Here is a 15,902-nt window from a genome sequence, read left to right on the forward strand (position 1 = left end):
AAGTATTGGAGTTTCAGCTATAACATCAGTTCTTCCAATGGACACCCAGGACTGATCTCCTTTAGAATGCACTGGTTGGATCTCCTTGCTGCCCAAGGGACTCTCAAGAGTCTTCTCCAACACCACAGTTCAAAAGCATCAAATCTTCAGTACTCAGCTTTTTTAGTAGTTCAACTCTCACATCCATACATACTGGAAAAACCATAGCCTTGATCGACCTTTGTTGACAAAGTAATGTCTCTGTTTTTTAATATGCTGTCTAGGTTGGTCATAACTTTTCCTTCCTTTCACTTGCTCCTTCCAAGGAGCAAGCGTCTTTTAATTTCATGGCTGCAATCACCATCTGCACTGATTTTGGAGCCCAGAAAATTAAAGTCAGCCACTGTTTCCACTGTTTCCCCATCTATTTGTCATGAAGTGATGGGACCAGACCCCATGATCTTCATTTTTTGAATGTTGAGCTTTAAGCCAACTTTTTCACTCTCCTCTTTCACTTTCATCAAGAGGCTCTTTAGTTCTTCTTTGCTTTCTGCCTTAAGAGTGGTATCATCTGCATATCTGAGGTTATTGATATTTCTCCTGGCAATCTTGATTCCAGCCTGTGCTTCCTCCAGCCCAGTGCTTCTCATGATGTATTCTGCATATAAGTTAAATAAGCAGGGTGTCAATATACAGCCTTGACGTACTCCTTTTCCTATTTGCAACCAGTCTGTTTTTCCATGTCCAGTTCCAACTGTTGCTTCCTAACCTGCATACAGTAGAGTTAATAAAGTTAATATAAGACTCCTTGAGTTGGAGAAAAGCTTTGTGCTTTGAGCTTAGCTTGGGACAAGCATTATAATATCACTGAATTGGTTGTAGATTTGGTGAGAGTATCTTGACTCTGAATCTAATTTGGGGACAAGTTCATAGAGATTGAAAATTCTTAGATAACATGAACTCTAACATCTACAGAGCTTAAGTGTATCAGGAAATTGACATTCCAGGCCACTGCTGTATGAGAGGGTCCCTTAGGTCTGTAATTCTTGAGGGATGGGGTCTTATTGATCTTGTTCATTCCTGTACCACTGATTTCTGGAAGAGTGCTGGTCACACAGAAGGCACTCAAGAAATATTTCTAGAATGGAAGAATAAATCCTCCCCCTGCCAACACACATCTCTTGATTCCACCAGCATAAGGGTACAAATGAGTCACATAAACATTAATTATGAAAATGTAAGATGCTCAGTGCATCGTCTGTCTGACCATTTTGTTAGTCTCCCTCTCCATGTATCTCCTGCAGTTTTTTGCAGATGTCCTTAAAATGTGTCTCATTTGTGTATAAGAAAAAATCCACTCCAGGTCTTCTGAGCTAGCTTTCGTGTTGCTGCTGTCTGTGGCATAAGCAACTTGAGATAGTGTCTCTTTATTCTCATTGCTGTGGTTAACAATGGGAGAATGCAGGCATGGTGGTGCCCTTGACAAAAGAGCTTGTCCTCATGCTTCTGTGTTTGAAAAATCTTGGGTCTGGCCAATGGCATAGTGTATATTTCAGTTTTCTGAGCACTAGAGCCATGTGACATCCCACAAACAAATAGGGAGGGTCCTTCTTTCATACAAGCTTAATGTTACTATTGGCACTAGGAATCCACAAAGCCTATTTCATTTTCTTTTAGAGTCCACTAGTACAAACATGTCTTACTTGTATAAAAAGATTCTTAGTTACTGCTATTAGGTCCTCTTCCTTGCCACTGCACAAGTAAGTATAAGTACACTGCATTTTAGCCAGACGAGTTTCCTTCCTGATGTTTTATTTAGGTTTTTCCCTCTTAGCTAAATTTTTTGTTTTCATCTTCCTCCATATTAATGTTCTCAAACATAACTTTCACTACCAATCTGCGGTTTACAATTAACAAAGCTTGTTTTTTCTTTCTTATTTTTTCAGAATAAAAAATACAAATAGATTTCTTTCCATTTCCTAATGGATTGTCTTATGCATCTTCCTGGATGCATCTACCCCACTTTGGAGGTCACAGCCATTAGGAACTCTGTGCCCTGTTATTAAGCTAATGTCTTCCAGCCACAAATCTACCCTTCTTTACTAGGCTGGAAGTGGACTGGTGTTGGTTGAATCACCTTTCTCCTTGGCTTGCTAGTGGTCTATTTGGCTCTGCCAAGAGAGGGTGCTAGAGGGAGACCTCAGCTGGAAAAGGAAGGAGAGACTTTTTCTTTCCTGTTTCTTCTTGTTGGCTGTATCTCTGAGTGTCCTGTAGCAACACTTCACCCTCAAAGTGGAAGTACATTCCAGTAGTAGCCCTTGATTCCAGGCCCCAGTTTTTTTTTTTAACACTCACAGCCCCAACCTCACTGTGCCCCCTCAAGAACACTAACCCTAGTGCTAACCCCTGGTATCCCCCTCCCCTATCCCCTCACTTAGAGATCTGGTATATTTCAGCTCTGTGAGTTTAAGGGTCTGAGTTTCAGCAACATGGGCATTTGCTTCAAGCTTCTATGTTTAAATAACCTCTTTCCCTTTATTCTTCCAGGCCAGAAGTGGTAACTACTTCCTGCATATGCTAACTCCATGGTATTTTAAGGTAATATTTTTGCCTTTTCAGTTCCTCAACCACTAACAAATATTTTTGTTAAGTTCTCTCTGTTAAAATAACTGGTGTGAGGCCTCCTGATTGGACTCTGACTGGCTCTGTCTCTTTTCTGGATGACTTCAGTGTACTTGTATCTGACTAGTCTTGCTGTTTACCCTGGTTACACTGGATTCATGTTGATCTCAAAATGCCAAGTTTAGCTGTATGGTCAATATTAATCTCAAAATGACTGTAATGGTTAATTTTATGTGTCAGTTTAACTGGGCCACAGGATGCCTAGATATTTGGATAAACATTATTCTGGGTTTCTGTGAAGCTGAGAGGTTTTGGATGAGATTAACATTTATGTTGGTAAACTTTAAGTAGTTTGCCTTACATAGTATGTTGGGTTCATTCAATCAGTGGAAAGTCTAATAAAAAAAAGACCAGCTTTCTTGAGCAAAAGAGAATTCTCCAGCAGGTGGCCTTTGGACTTCATGTGCAGCACTGGCTCTTCCTGGTTCTCCAACAGGTGGCCTCTGAACTGGAATTGCAGCATCAGCTCTCCTGGGTCTCTAGCCTGCCAGCCCACCCTGAAGATCTTGGACTTTGCAGACATGTATAATCGCATGAGCCAACTGCTTCTAATAAATCTCTTTAAATACATACATACATATATATATATGAATCCTATTGGTTCTGTTTCTTGATAGACCCTAATATAGTAACTATTAGATATTTCTTGAAGAAATATTAATTATTCTGACTTTACCTCTTGTGCACTCTGCTTCATTGGCTGGTTTATTGGAAGCTGTTATTTCTCTTGCCAACCTTGGCAACTATTTATGGGCAAAATGCTCCTGGAATACGTTTATTGAAAAAAAGCAGTCTATTTTCTACATGTTATTTTATTTTAAAATTTCTCCCCCTCTTGTAATTTGCAGACAGGATCACATTGATATTTAGAGAAAAACCTCACAGCACTGTATTAGTCAGCTAGTGCTGCCATAATGCTGCATAACAAATTCTCAGAGGCTTAAAACAGCATTTTAGGATCCTCATTCACAAGTGTACAGGGCAGCTGGAGTAGCTCTGCTTTAGGCTTTCTGTGTTTTCACTCTGGGACCACTGGCTATGCAGGGCATGATCTTATGGCAGAGCACAGGAGCACAAGTTTAGCAAATATCAAAAGCTTTATTTTCTTTTGTACTTAACAGCTACATTCATATGCGTTCATATGTGGAAGAGCACAGGAGCAGAGGAACACAAAAATCTTCTGCACATCAAAGAAAACCATCAACAAAACCAAAAGACAAATCACCAAAAAAGAGAAGATATTTGCAAGTTACATTTCCAATAAGGGGTTAATATCCGAAATATATAAAGAACTCATAAACTCAATAGCAACAGAAGAAACTTTAATTGGGCAGGAAGACATATAGGTGGCCAACAGGCACGTGAAAGATGTTCAATATTGCTAATCATTAGGGAAATGCAAACCAAAACCACAGTGAGATATCACCTCATGCCTATTGGCTATTATAAAAAAGCAAGGAATAACAAATTTGGAGAGGATGGAGAAAAAGTGAGACCCTGAAACACTGTTGGTGGGAGTATGAGCTGGTGTAGCCACAGTGGAAAACATTATGGAGATTCTTAAAAAATTAAAAATTCAAACTACTGTATGAACCATCTATTCTACTTCTGAGTGTTTATCTGAAGAAAATAAAAACATCAGTTTGAAAAGCTATAAGCACCTCTATGTTCATTATAGAATTCTTTACAATAGTCCAAGATATGGAAACAATCTAAGTGTCAATCAATTGATGAAAAGAGTGAAGAAAATGTGGTACATATATACAGTGGAATTCTACTCAGTCATAAAAAAGATGAAATTTTGCCATTTTTAGCAACATGAATGGATCTTGATTATTATGTCAAGTGAAGTAAATCAGATGAAGAAAGACAAATACCGTATGATGCCACTTATATGTGTAGTATAAATGAATAAGGCAAACAAAACACAAACATCTGGATACAGAGAATAGAGTAGTATTTACCAGTGGAAAAGGCGTTGAGAGGAGGGAAAAATAGGTAAATGGGATCAACTGTATGGTAATGGGTGGAAACTAAATTTTTGATGGTGAGCATGCTGCGGTGTATACAGGTAGAAATATAATATTGCCCGCATGAAACCTATATAATGTTATAAACCAACTATTTTAATAAAACATAAATAAAATAAAATTGAAACAAAAAAAGTCAATTTTTTAAAATGGGCAAGGCTACATGATAGTTCTTAGACATGCCTCATTGGATAATAAAGCCACAAACATAAGCAAAGATGGATTAGTTTAAAAAGTAAGGATAGTGGTTACTTTTGAAGGGAATGAGTACATTGAGGGGGAATTTCAGGAGATGACTGATAAAGTTCTATTACTTGATGTGTACTTAGTACTTAGGATCAGTTCAGTTCAGTCCAGTCACTCAGTGGTGTCCAACTGTTTGCAATCCCATGGACTGCAGCATGCCAGACTTCCCTTGTCCATCACCAACTCCCAGAGCTTATTAAACTCATGTCAATAGAGTTGGTGATGCCACCCAACCATCCCGTCCTCTGTCATCCCCTTCTCCTCCTGCCTTCAATCATGCTCAGCATCATGGTCTTTTCAAATGAGTCAGGGGAGTTGGCGTGGGGGCGCCAGATCTGACAAAAGCACCCTTGGATCATGTGTCTGGACATAGGAGACGGTGGAGTAGAAAGACATGCACTCATCTTCTCCTGCAAGAACTCCAAAATTACAATTCACTGCTGAACAACTGTCGACAGGAGAATTTTGGATACCACCAATAAAAGATACCCACATCCAAGGGCAAAGGAGAAGCCCCAGCAAGATGGTAGGAGGGGAGAAATTCTGTTTAGAATCAAACCCCATCCTCGCCAGAGACGCTCACAGGGCTCTAACAAACCTTGTGCCCCCCCCACCCCCCGCCCCCAGGGCTCAGAGACCCCATAGAGACTGAGACAGAACTGTGTGTGAGTGTCTCCTGTGGAGGTACAGGTCAGCGGTGGACTGTGCAGGGACAGGGGCTCTGGGTGCAGCAGACCTGGGTGTGGCATAAGCCCTCTTGGAGGAGGTCGCCTTAACCCCACCACAGAACTTACATAGGACTGGGGAAACAGACTCTTGGAGGGCACAAACAAAACCTTGTATGCACCAGGACCCAGGAGAAAGGAGCAGTGACCCCACAAGAGACTGACCCAGACTTGCCCGTGAGTGTCCAGTAGTCTCTGGCAGAGGTGTGGGTCGGCAGTAGCCTGTTGCAGGGTTGGGGGCACTGAGTGCAGCGGTGCCTGCATGGGACCTTTTTTTTTTTCTAATTTATTTTTTATTGAAGGATAATTGCTTTACAGAATTTTGCTGTTTCCTGTCAAACCTCAACATGAATCAGCCATAGGTATATATATATATTCCCTCCCTTTTGAAACTTCCTCCCATCTCCCTCCCCATCCCACCCCTCTAGGTTGATACAGAGCCCCTGTTTGAGTTTATACAGCAAATTCCCATTGGCTATCTATTTTACATATGGTAATGTAAGTTTCCATGTTACTCTTTCCATACATGTCACCCTCTCCTCCCCTTTCCCCATGTTCATAAGTCTATTCTCTACATCTGTTTCTCCCTTGTTGCCCTATAAGTAAATTCTTCAGTACCATTTTTCTAGACTCCATATATATGTGTTAGAATATAGTATTTATCTTTCTCTTTCTGACTCACTTCACTCTGTATAATAGGTTCTAGGTTCATCCACCTCATTAGAACTGACTCAAATGTGTTCCTTTTTATGGTTGAGTAGTATTCCATTGTGTATTTATACCACAACTTCTTTATCCATTCATCTGTCGATGGACATCTAGGTTGCTTCCATGGTCTAGCTATTGTAAATAGTGCTGCAATGAACAATGGGATACATGTTTCTCTTTCAATTTTTCTTTCCTCGGGGTATATGCCTAGGAGTGGGATTGCTGGGTCTTATGGTGGTTTTATTCCTAGTTTTTTAAGGAATCTCCAAACTATCTTCCACAATGGCTGTATCAATTTACATTCCCACCCACAGTGCAAGAGTGTTCCCTTTTCTCCACACCCTTTCCAGTATTTTTTTTTGTAGACTTTTTGATGAGGGCCATTCTGACTGGTGTGAGATGATATCTCATTGTAGTTTTGATTTGCGTTTCTCTAATAATGAGCAATGTCGAGCATCTTTTCATGTTTGTTAGCCATCTATTATGACTTCTTTGAAGAAATGTCTGTCTAGGTATTTTTTTGGCACTTTTTGATTGGGCTATTTGTTTTTCTGGTATTGAGTTGTACGAGCTGCTTGTATATTCGGGGAATTAATCCTTTGTCAGTTGTTTCATTTGCTATTATTTTCTCCCATTCTGAGGGTTTGTCTTTTCACCTTCCTTATAGTATCCGTTGCTTTTGCATGGGACTTATTGAAGTGCCCGCATGGGACCTTTTGAAAGAGGTCACCATTATCTTCATTATCTCCACCATAGTTTGGCCTCAAGTCAAACAACAGGGAGGGAATATAGCCCTGCCCCTAAATAGAAAGCTGGATTAAAGATTTACTGAACATGGCCCTACCCATCAGCATAAGACCCAGTTTCCCCCTCAGTCAGTCTCTCCCATCAGGGAGCTTCCATAAGCCTCTTACTCTTCTCTATCAGAGGGCAGACAGAATGAAAATGACAGCCACAGAAAACTAACCAATCTGATCACATGGCCTTGTGAGAAACTGTGAGCCATTTTGTGTAGGGCCACCCAAGATGGACGGGTCAGAGTGGAGAGTTATGACAAAATGTGGTCCACTGGAGAAGGGAATGGCAAACCACTTCAGTATTCTTGCCTTAAGAACCCCATGAACAGTAGGAAAAGGTTAGGATCACATTTACCTTATAAAAGGCCTCCTAGATGGCTCAGTGGTAAAGAATTCACCTGCCCATCCTGGAGAAGCAGGAGTCATGGCTTGATCCCTGGGTCAGGAAGATCTCCTAGAGGAGGAAATGGCAACACAGTCCAGTGTCCTTGCCTGGAAAATCCCACGGACAGAAGAGCCTTGCATGCTATGGGGTGTCCGTGGGGTTGCAAAGAGTTGAACATGACTGAGCAACTGAATGTGCACGCATTACCTTATAATAATGCACTCAGATGCCCATATTTTTCTGTGTGGTTTTCTGTACATGTGTTTCATTTTACAAAAAGAAAAAGATTTAAAAGCGAAAAACAAAACAATAATAGCTATGAGATGTTTTTACTCATAAGAGTGAAAAAGAATAAAATAATTAGCATTAAGTCCTATTAACTGGAGAATTAGTTTGTGCAACTTTTCTAGATATCAGTCTACAATTGGTATTATCACTTAAAATGCACATAACCAGTTACTCAACAATTTCTCTACTGAAAATTAACAAAGAGATGATGCAAAAAATTATGTACAAAATATTTACTACTGGGGCAAAGAAAAATAGCCAAACAAATTGAAGAAAAATTTTTGGTCTCTTCCTTTTGCCTGAAAATATTATCACTGATACATGGCAGAGTAGCTAAATTGATCATTTCATCCATGGCATAAAACCACAAATTTTGTACAGTGACAGAGTATATTAAATTTACCAATAAAGTAACAAATTTCCACCACCAACATGAATTTGTTTTACGCACCAAAATGTGCTTTTATTGTGAAACATTAAAAAAAAAACTCTACAGGAAGGAAAAAGTGAGATTAAAAATACAGTTAAAGCAGAAAAAAATGTAAAGAGAAAGGTTATCAGGCAATTCATTTTAACAAGCTTTTGGTGTTTCATTTGTAGGTCTTTGAAAAGGTTGACTTTTACAGCCTTTTACCCAGAGCTTGCAAACCTTAGTACTTAAAGATATACTTTATCAGAAGTCTGTTTAGCAGACATTATGAAACTGGAGTGGAAGGAAAAGATGTCTGGTGTAATTGATGGTTGAGCATTGTCCTGAAGTTTCCAGTACAAAATGACCTGAGGTAATCCAACCAGGCTCATAATTTTGAGGTCTTCCCAGTTGGGCAAGCATGCAGTGGGTTGGTGGAGGAACAGCTTCCCTGTTGCTGTGAACAAGCTAAGGAGGGTGGAACAAGGTCAAGGGCCTCAGCCCATCTGTAACCTCACCTGGCTTATGCCAGGTAGGCAGCACTGCACTGCACTGCCTCTCCTCCATTTGCATATGATCTTCACAAAGCATTTTGCCACGCAGATTTCCCCCATGTTTACTATTATTCTGGATAGACTTTTCATTTTATTCAGCCTGCCTAAAAATGCTGGATGAAGCAGATGGACAAAAGATATGCTGTAAAGATTTTCCTTCCAGATCAGCCCACAAATCCACGTTTTCACCTACTCTACTCAATTCTCCATACCCCACCTCAGCTCAGCTCTCCTGGAGGATGGTCTGCCCAGCTCTTCCTGTGCAGAATCAATATGTGAACATGCAAATTGATATGTGAGCAACCTGACAGAGGTTGGTAGAGAATGCAAAAAAAAAAAAATATTAAGCTAATATTTAAATGGGTATAAATCACATTAGGTACTTTGGTCTCAACTGTTCACCACAAGGAAAATTTCCATCAGAGGATGAGTTTAGAACTTACTAGGCAGAGAGGAAAACAAGCGTCAGAGGAAATGACTAACAGAAAAAAAGATAAGAAACTCTGGGTAGGATTGACTCAACGTTGTTCAGTTTAATTTTCATTTCTAAATTTCATTTTGTTTATTTGCTGCTTCAGAGAAAACATAATACTTAAAAGTATTTATACCAGTCTTAACCTGGTGGCGCAGAGGTTAAAGCGTCTGCCTCCAATGCGGGAGACCCGGGTTCAATCCATTGGTCGGGAAGATCCCCTGGAGAAGGAAATGGTAACCCACTCCAATATTCTTGCCTGGAGAATCCCATGGATGGAGAAGCTTGGAGAAGTCCATGGGGTCGCAAGAGTTGGACACGACTGAGTGACTTCACCACCTTCATCTAACATTTCAAGTTCATCAATCTAATTAAACAACAAAGCAATTAGAAGTTCTAAATTTACAGGAGGGCTTCCCTGGTGGCAAATTTGGAACTTCTAATTACTTAGTGACTAAACAGCATCAACAACAAAATTTATAGGGGACAATCCACTAAATTTATTTTCTTATCCCAAACAGTCTTCCCTTTGTTCAGAATGATTGTAAATCAAAATTTTTCAAAGAATTTAGGGATAGCAGTATGAGCATAAGGGTTATAATCAACAGCACTGAGTCTGAGTACTATGACCACTACCTAATAGCTGTTTGACCTTGGATAAATTGCTTACTTAATTCCTGTAAGGCTTAATTTTCTTATCTCCATAATAGGTCTAATAAGATCTCCATTACAGGTCTGCCATGTGCCTTAAACAGCCCTACAACTATTGCTATCATGAAAGAAACATACTAAATACTCCAGTTGATTGCAATATTCTCACTTTAATATTTTGGAAATTATTTTCCAAAGTTATATATAAGAAAATAATTCAATACTCAGAATACTTGATTTTATATCTCGTACCTTGCATAGTATCTGTTTCCCCACATTTTTTCCCCTCCTTTTTTTTTTTTTTTAAAGATAGAAGGGTTGGTGATGGGCACTGGTGGTTGAGAAAGAATAAGGCAACTAGCAATCTAATGCTTTCCCTGCTGACTTTTGACCAATCTCCTGTTTTTCTGCCCTGAATCTCAAGTACACTTCTGTGGGTTCTGTGTTCCTAGTGCCTTACGGGTTCTTCAGTTTTATTGGGATGATGTCTTTTCAGTATATGTCCTCCTCCCCACCCTTAGGAAACTTGGTTCGTAACTATGACTGGTGGTGGTGGTTTAGTCACTAAGTTGTGTCTGACTCTTGCAACCCCATAAAATGTAGCTCACCAAGCTCCTCTGTCCATGGGATTTTCCAGGCAAGAATACTGGAGTGGGTTGCCATTTTCTTCTCCAGGGGATCTTCCCGACCCAGCATTGAACCCATGTCTCCTGCATTGCAGGCTGATTCTTTACTGACTGAGCTATGAAATGGATTTAATCAAGTGCCACTCCTCCAACTTACTTTTTGTCTGCCAAAATCTTTTTTGAAATGTTTTCTGTATGCTTGACTCCCTTCATCTCTTTGTCCTTTCTGAATACACCTTTTGTATACTTACACCATCATTTAGTGTGGTATGGGGATACAAATATATGTTGCTATTATGTCATGCTTAACCAGCTGCTTGAAAGAACAAGTAAGGAAATTGAAACATAGGATTCAAACTAAAGATGTGAAACCAAGTAAACTCAAAAGATTATTTTAAGGAATAATAAATACTTTGAGGAAAATTAAAAAAAAAAAAAAACAAAACAAACTAAAGATGTGAATAATGAAAAAGAGAAAACAACTTTTAAAACTCCAAGTAAAGGATGTATAAGAATTGTGATTTTTCAGTTCCTGAAAAGATCAATCCATACATTTAACTTGAGCCTATCCATTATACAACTTTCAAGATAATGCACAAAAAAGCTTCAACACTTTTTAAAAAAGTATTTTCTTTCTTATACGATGGTAGTGGAACACTTATTGTGTTTTTTTTTTTTTAAAGCACATTTTTAGGAGTTTTTCTATCCTTATTCTTTGAATTTATAAATAGGGCTTAATGCATAGGATACAGAGTAAGAACTAAAATTTAACATTCAACTGGCTTTAAGTTCAAACTTCACTTTGAGAAATTCATAGGGTGTTAAAAGTTGCTGTTGACTTCAGTAAAAGATAAAAGATGACTTTGATTTTTCTTTTTTAAAAAAGACTATAATACTTGGTGTTTTCTAAAACTGAAAGAATGAACCATGAACAGCGACTTAATCTTGGTAGCTGATATTCATCTGAGCCCCATTTTGCTTGAGCTGTGTAACTAAAGAGACTTTGCTGTGGTCGGAGCACTTATTTCTTATCTGCTCTTTTAAATTGGAAAACAAGGAGAACGTTAAAATTGAGGTATAAGCACCACTACATTCAAAGAAATAAAAGACAAAGATTTGATTCTGAACACTTACGAAAACATAGCAGCCTACTGAAGTTTAAGTCAATATAACAAATAGTTTCATATGAATTTCTATTTATTTATAGAAAAGAAAGCTTCTCTATTCAAACTGAGCCTTACCAAACGCCTGCAATTAGCAAGTTTCCATTAACCTAAAATCTGCTCCTTAGTCCGGTCTTTTGGGAAATGGAATTAGGTCACTCAATATTTCATGAACCACTAAAAAACAAAATATAAATTTATTAGAGCATACTGAAAATACTACTTGCCAAACAAATCACAAAATTATTATCAGTTGTTTGGCAAATCCTCTTTCCAAGTGTTGCATCAGTTATAGAAAACTGGGTCCTTTTAACAAATAGCATAAGCAGTAGGGGGATAAATTTGCATGGCAAAGAGAATATTTGCACCTGTCTATCAAAGCATCTTTTTTATCTAAGATAGTGATGAAAAACTGAAAATTGTCTTACGAAGTTTTTTCTTTTACAATGTTTATGAGACACCCAAAAGCACATGTTATAAAAAATTATCTTTCTAAGAGAAATCTCATGGTGCTGGTACTAGTGTTCAATATATGTTGGTTGCACGCATGCATGCTCAGTCACTTCAGTCGTGTCCGACTCTCTGCGACCCCATGGACCATGGCCTGGCAGGCTCCTCTGTCCATGAGATTCTCCAGGCAAGAATACTGGAGTGGATTGCCATTTCCTTCTCCAGTGATAAAGTATGAAGTGAAGTGAGTGAAGTGAAGTCGCTCAGTTGTGTCTGACTCTTTGCAGCCCCATGGACTGTAGCCTACCAGGCTCCTGTCCACAGGATTTTCCAGGTAAGAGTACTGGAGTGGGTTGTCATTTCCTTCTCCAACATTTTGGTTGTGTAAATGTTAACTGGATGATAATCTCATGTTAATTACTCATTTCTTTATGCTTTTAATTTCTTGATTAAACAGAAGTGTTTGATTGAGGCCTGCCCTCTTTGAAAGGAATAGAAATTTGAGAGGAAAACAGATGGATTTTGAGGAAGGAAGTGAATAGCCAAATGGTCAAAACCAGTCCCACAAGCAATTAGACAAAAACATTGTGATCACAAGTATAGTGGTGTCTGACATTCTTACATGGGCCATAGGGACCGTTTAATATTTAGGAAGAATTCAATTCTTCTCAGAATTACACTTTTCTATCTTCTTTTGGTTGCGACACCAATCTACAGATGTTCTTTTTTTTTTTTTTTTTTTTTTTTTACCATTTATATTGTTATTTAGTCGCTAAGTTGTGTCTGACTCTTTGTGACTCCAAGGACAGCAGCCCAACAGGCTCCTCTGTCCTGTGATTTCCCAGACAAGAATACTGGAGTGGATTACCATGTCCTTCTCCAGGGGATCTTCCTGACCCAGGACTGAACCCACATCTTTTGCTTGGCAGGCGGATTCTTTACCACTGAGCTACCTGGGAAGCCCTTTATAAAAATTCTTACAAACCCCAGGCTTTAGAGACAATTCGGGATCTTTTCCTCTAGACTACAGTGGTTCATGCTAATTGAAGCCTGTAACTTGCTACGAGCTATTGAAACTGTTTATATTAACAAGACGTACATACTGCCAGGAAACATACCATTTCCAGCCTTCGTGGGCTGCTGCTGCTGCTGCTAAGTCACTTCAGTCGTGTCCAACTCTATGCAACCCCATAGACGGCAGCCCACCAGGATTCCCCGTCCCTGGGATTCTCCATGCAAGAACACTGGAGTGGGTTGTCATTTCCTTCTCCAATGCATGAAAGTGAAAAGTGAAAGTGAAGTCACTCAATCATGTCTGACTCTTGGCGACCCCATGGACTACAGCCTACAGGTTCCTCCATCCATGGGATTTTCCAGGCAAGAGTACTGGAGTGGGTTGCCATTGCCTTCTCTGCTTCATGGGCTAGGTCTCAGCATTTAGCAACTTGATGAAAACAATGATGTTTTCTCTCCATATGGCTCCAGCTCATGAAGGACTGAAGTACTTATGTGGCAAAACTATTTTGGAGGCCAGAAAAATAATTTTTAGCATAACTTTATTCATTGTTTTCTGGATCTGTTAATTTGCTGTAGATGAAAACCATTGTTCCTTTGCTTATAGCAATGGTGTTTATTTTCATATTCTTGTATAAGTCTGTGTTCCAAGAATTGAAGCTTCATCTAATTTCTGTAGTCATCACTTAGAATTCTCCTTTCACTGGAGAATTCTGTTTCCTTTGTAGACATAGGACAGCAGATGTTAGTTGTGTCAGCAAAACCAAGATTTCCTTTGTTCTAAGCAATTTCCTACTTGCAATGCAAGCCAATCTGAAAGATTCTGCTAGAAATCCTACACACTTGATACAAAGGCATGCAAAATCAGTTTCTAGAATGAAATGGTAAAAAAAAAATGCTTAGGAGAAAGAATTTAGATTAGAAATTTGTTTGATATGTATGGCCAGGTTAATGTATAGTTAAATAATCCTAAGAAACAGTGTCAGCAAATGACAGAAGCCTGGTAGAGTAAGAAATATAAATAACAAACAAACCATAAATAACAAACAAATGCATAAGTAAGATACACATAAATATTTATAGAATTTATTTAATTAATATAAATATAAATATATTAGAAACATAGATTTATATTTATATTAAATAATAATATAGAAATATATTTATCATATAGTTTTATTATTTAATTCAGCCTAGTGATATATTTATGAGGCCATCTATTGCAGTGATTAATAACAAAGACTCTGAAGGTACATTAACTAAAATGTGCTAAAATATTGGCTCTGTTGCTTTGAGAATTTGACAAATTAAAACATTAGTACTAGGTAACTGATTAGCACAAATACCAGCATTTGCTATTATTAGTCAGTTTGTTACAGAGTCCTGGAAATTTTTGGATACATTCTTTTCCAAAATTTCATTTTGCTAAATTTCATGGGAAAAACACACTTCTTTGCATTAATATGTTTTCAAAATGTATTTTAAAAATTCAAATATACAAATCATTTTAATAGATACAGCTTGGGTTGCTTGCTGCATACTAACTTCTAGAAAAGGGTTTACTCTCACCGAAACATTCTTTCTAAATTACACTCCTGTGAGTATTACTTCAGTGCCTCTAAAGAGGCAGTCCCTCCCATCCTGTGACCTGGGATTATCAGAGAGGGTGACCTTCCTTTGATCTGAGTATCTTGTCTGTGTTGCTAAATTTGAGGACAAATAGCTTGTGCCATTGTAATCTACAGTCCATGAACTTTGTCCCTTTGGACTTGCTGTTTATGCAAGACAGAGGAAATGTCTTCAGGGAAAATTGTGTCATTGAATAATAGAGCAGAAAGTGAATTTGGAGGTCACATGGCTAACTCTTCTTTTCCTAGGACTGACATTCTTAGAGGAGATGGTAACAGGACAGGGTGAAGGCAGAGGTGGGGTTTAATGCATGGCCCTTCCTCCTATAGTGTATGTTGTGATGATACAGAGGGGACAGTAATTGAATCTGGAAAATTCTTGAAAAACAAGTTAACTTACTCTGTTTTGATGCCTATTTTCCTCATTCTGGATAGAAAAGTAAACATGAAACCTCATGAATAAGATTCAAATATTTAAGGAATTTTACATCTAGAAATGCTTTCATGACAAGCCTTTGTCAGTAATGTAACCACACTCAAGTTATGTAATTATTTATGATGTCACTTTGTGGGCATTAAATGAGACAATACACGGCAAGCCCTTTGTTCAATGCCTGGCCCACAGGAAGGAATCAACAAATATTATCTATTTATATTATTTTCTTATATCTGGGAATCCTCTTTCAGCCAAAAGTCTAGGTAGAAAAACATTTACTCACATTCTTGGTGATAACTACTGTATTATTCTTCACAGTAACTGAAGCATCAGGTAAGAAAAATAGTGCTGTCCCTGTTGAAATCTGGGAAAACACAGACACTAAAAATTTGCAAGCACATTTCAATTACCCAAATAGGTTAGGAGCAGAAAAAGAAACATATTCTTCATTTCCTGCTTTCTTAATCCTAGGTTTAAATACTTCAGTTTTAGATGTTTTCAGATTCTCAAATAACTGACTATGAAAAGGAAATTGTTTGATTAAGTGAAATATACCAGAAAGCTTTAGAAGTAGAGAAGGAAGCTCTGTGGGTTCTCCTGGAGACTTCCTTCTTTTTCCATCAACAGTGCAGCTAGAGAAGTAGACATGGGTTTGATTG

Source organism: Capricornis sumatraensis, chromosome 7 (assembly GCF_032405125.1).
Source record: "Capricornis sumatraensis isolate serow.1 chromosome 7, serow.2, whole genome shotgun sequence".
NCBI classification, from domain to species: domain Eukaryota; kingdom Metazoa; phylum Chordata; class Mammalia; order Artiodactyla; family Bovidae; genus Capricornis; species Capricornis sumatraensis.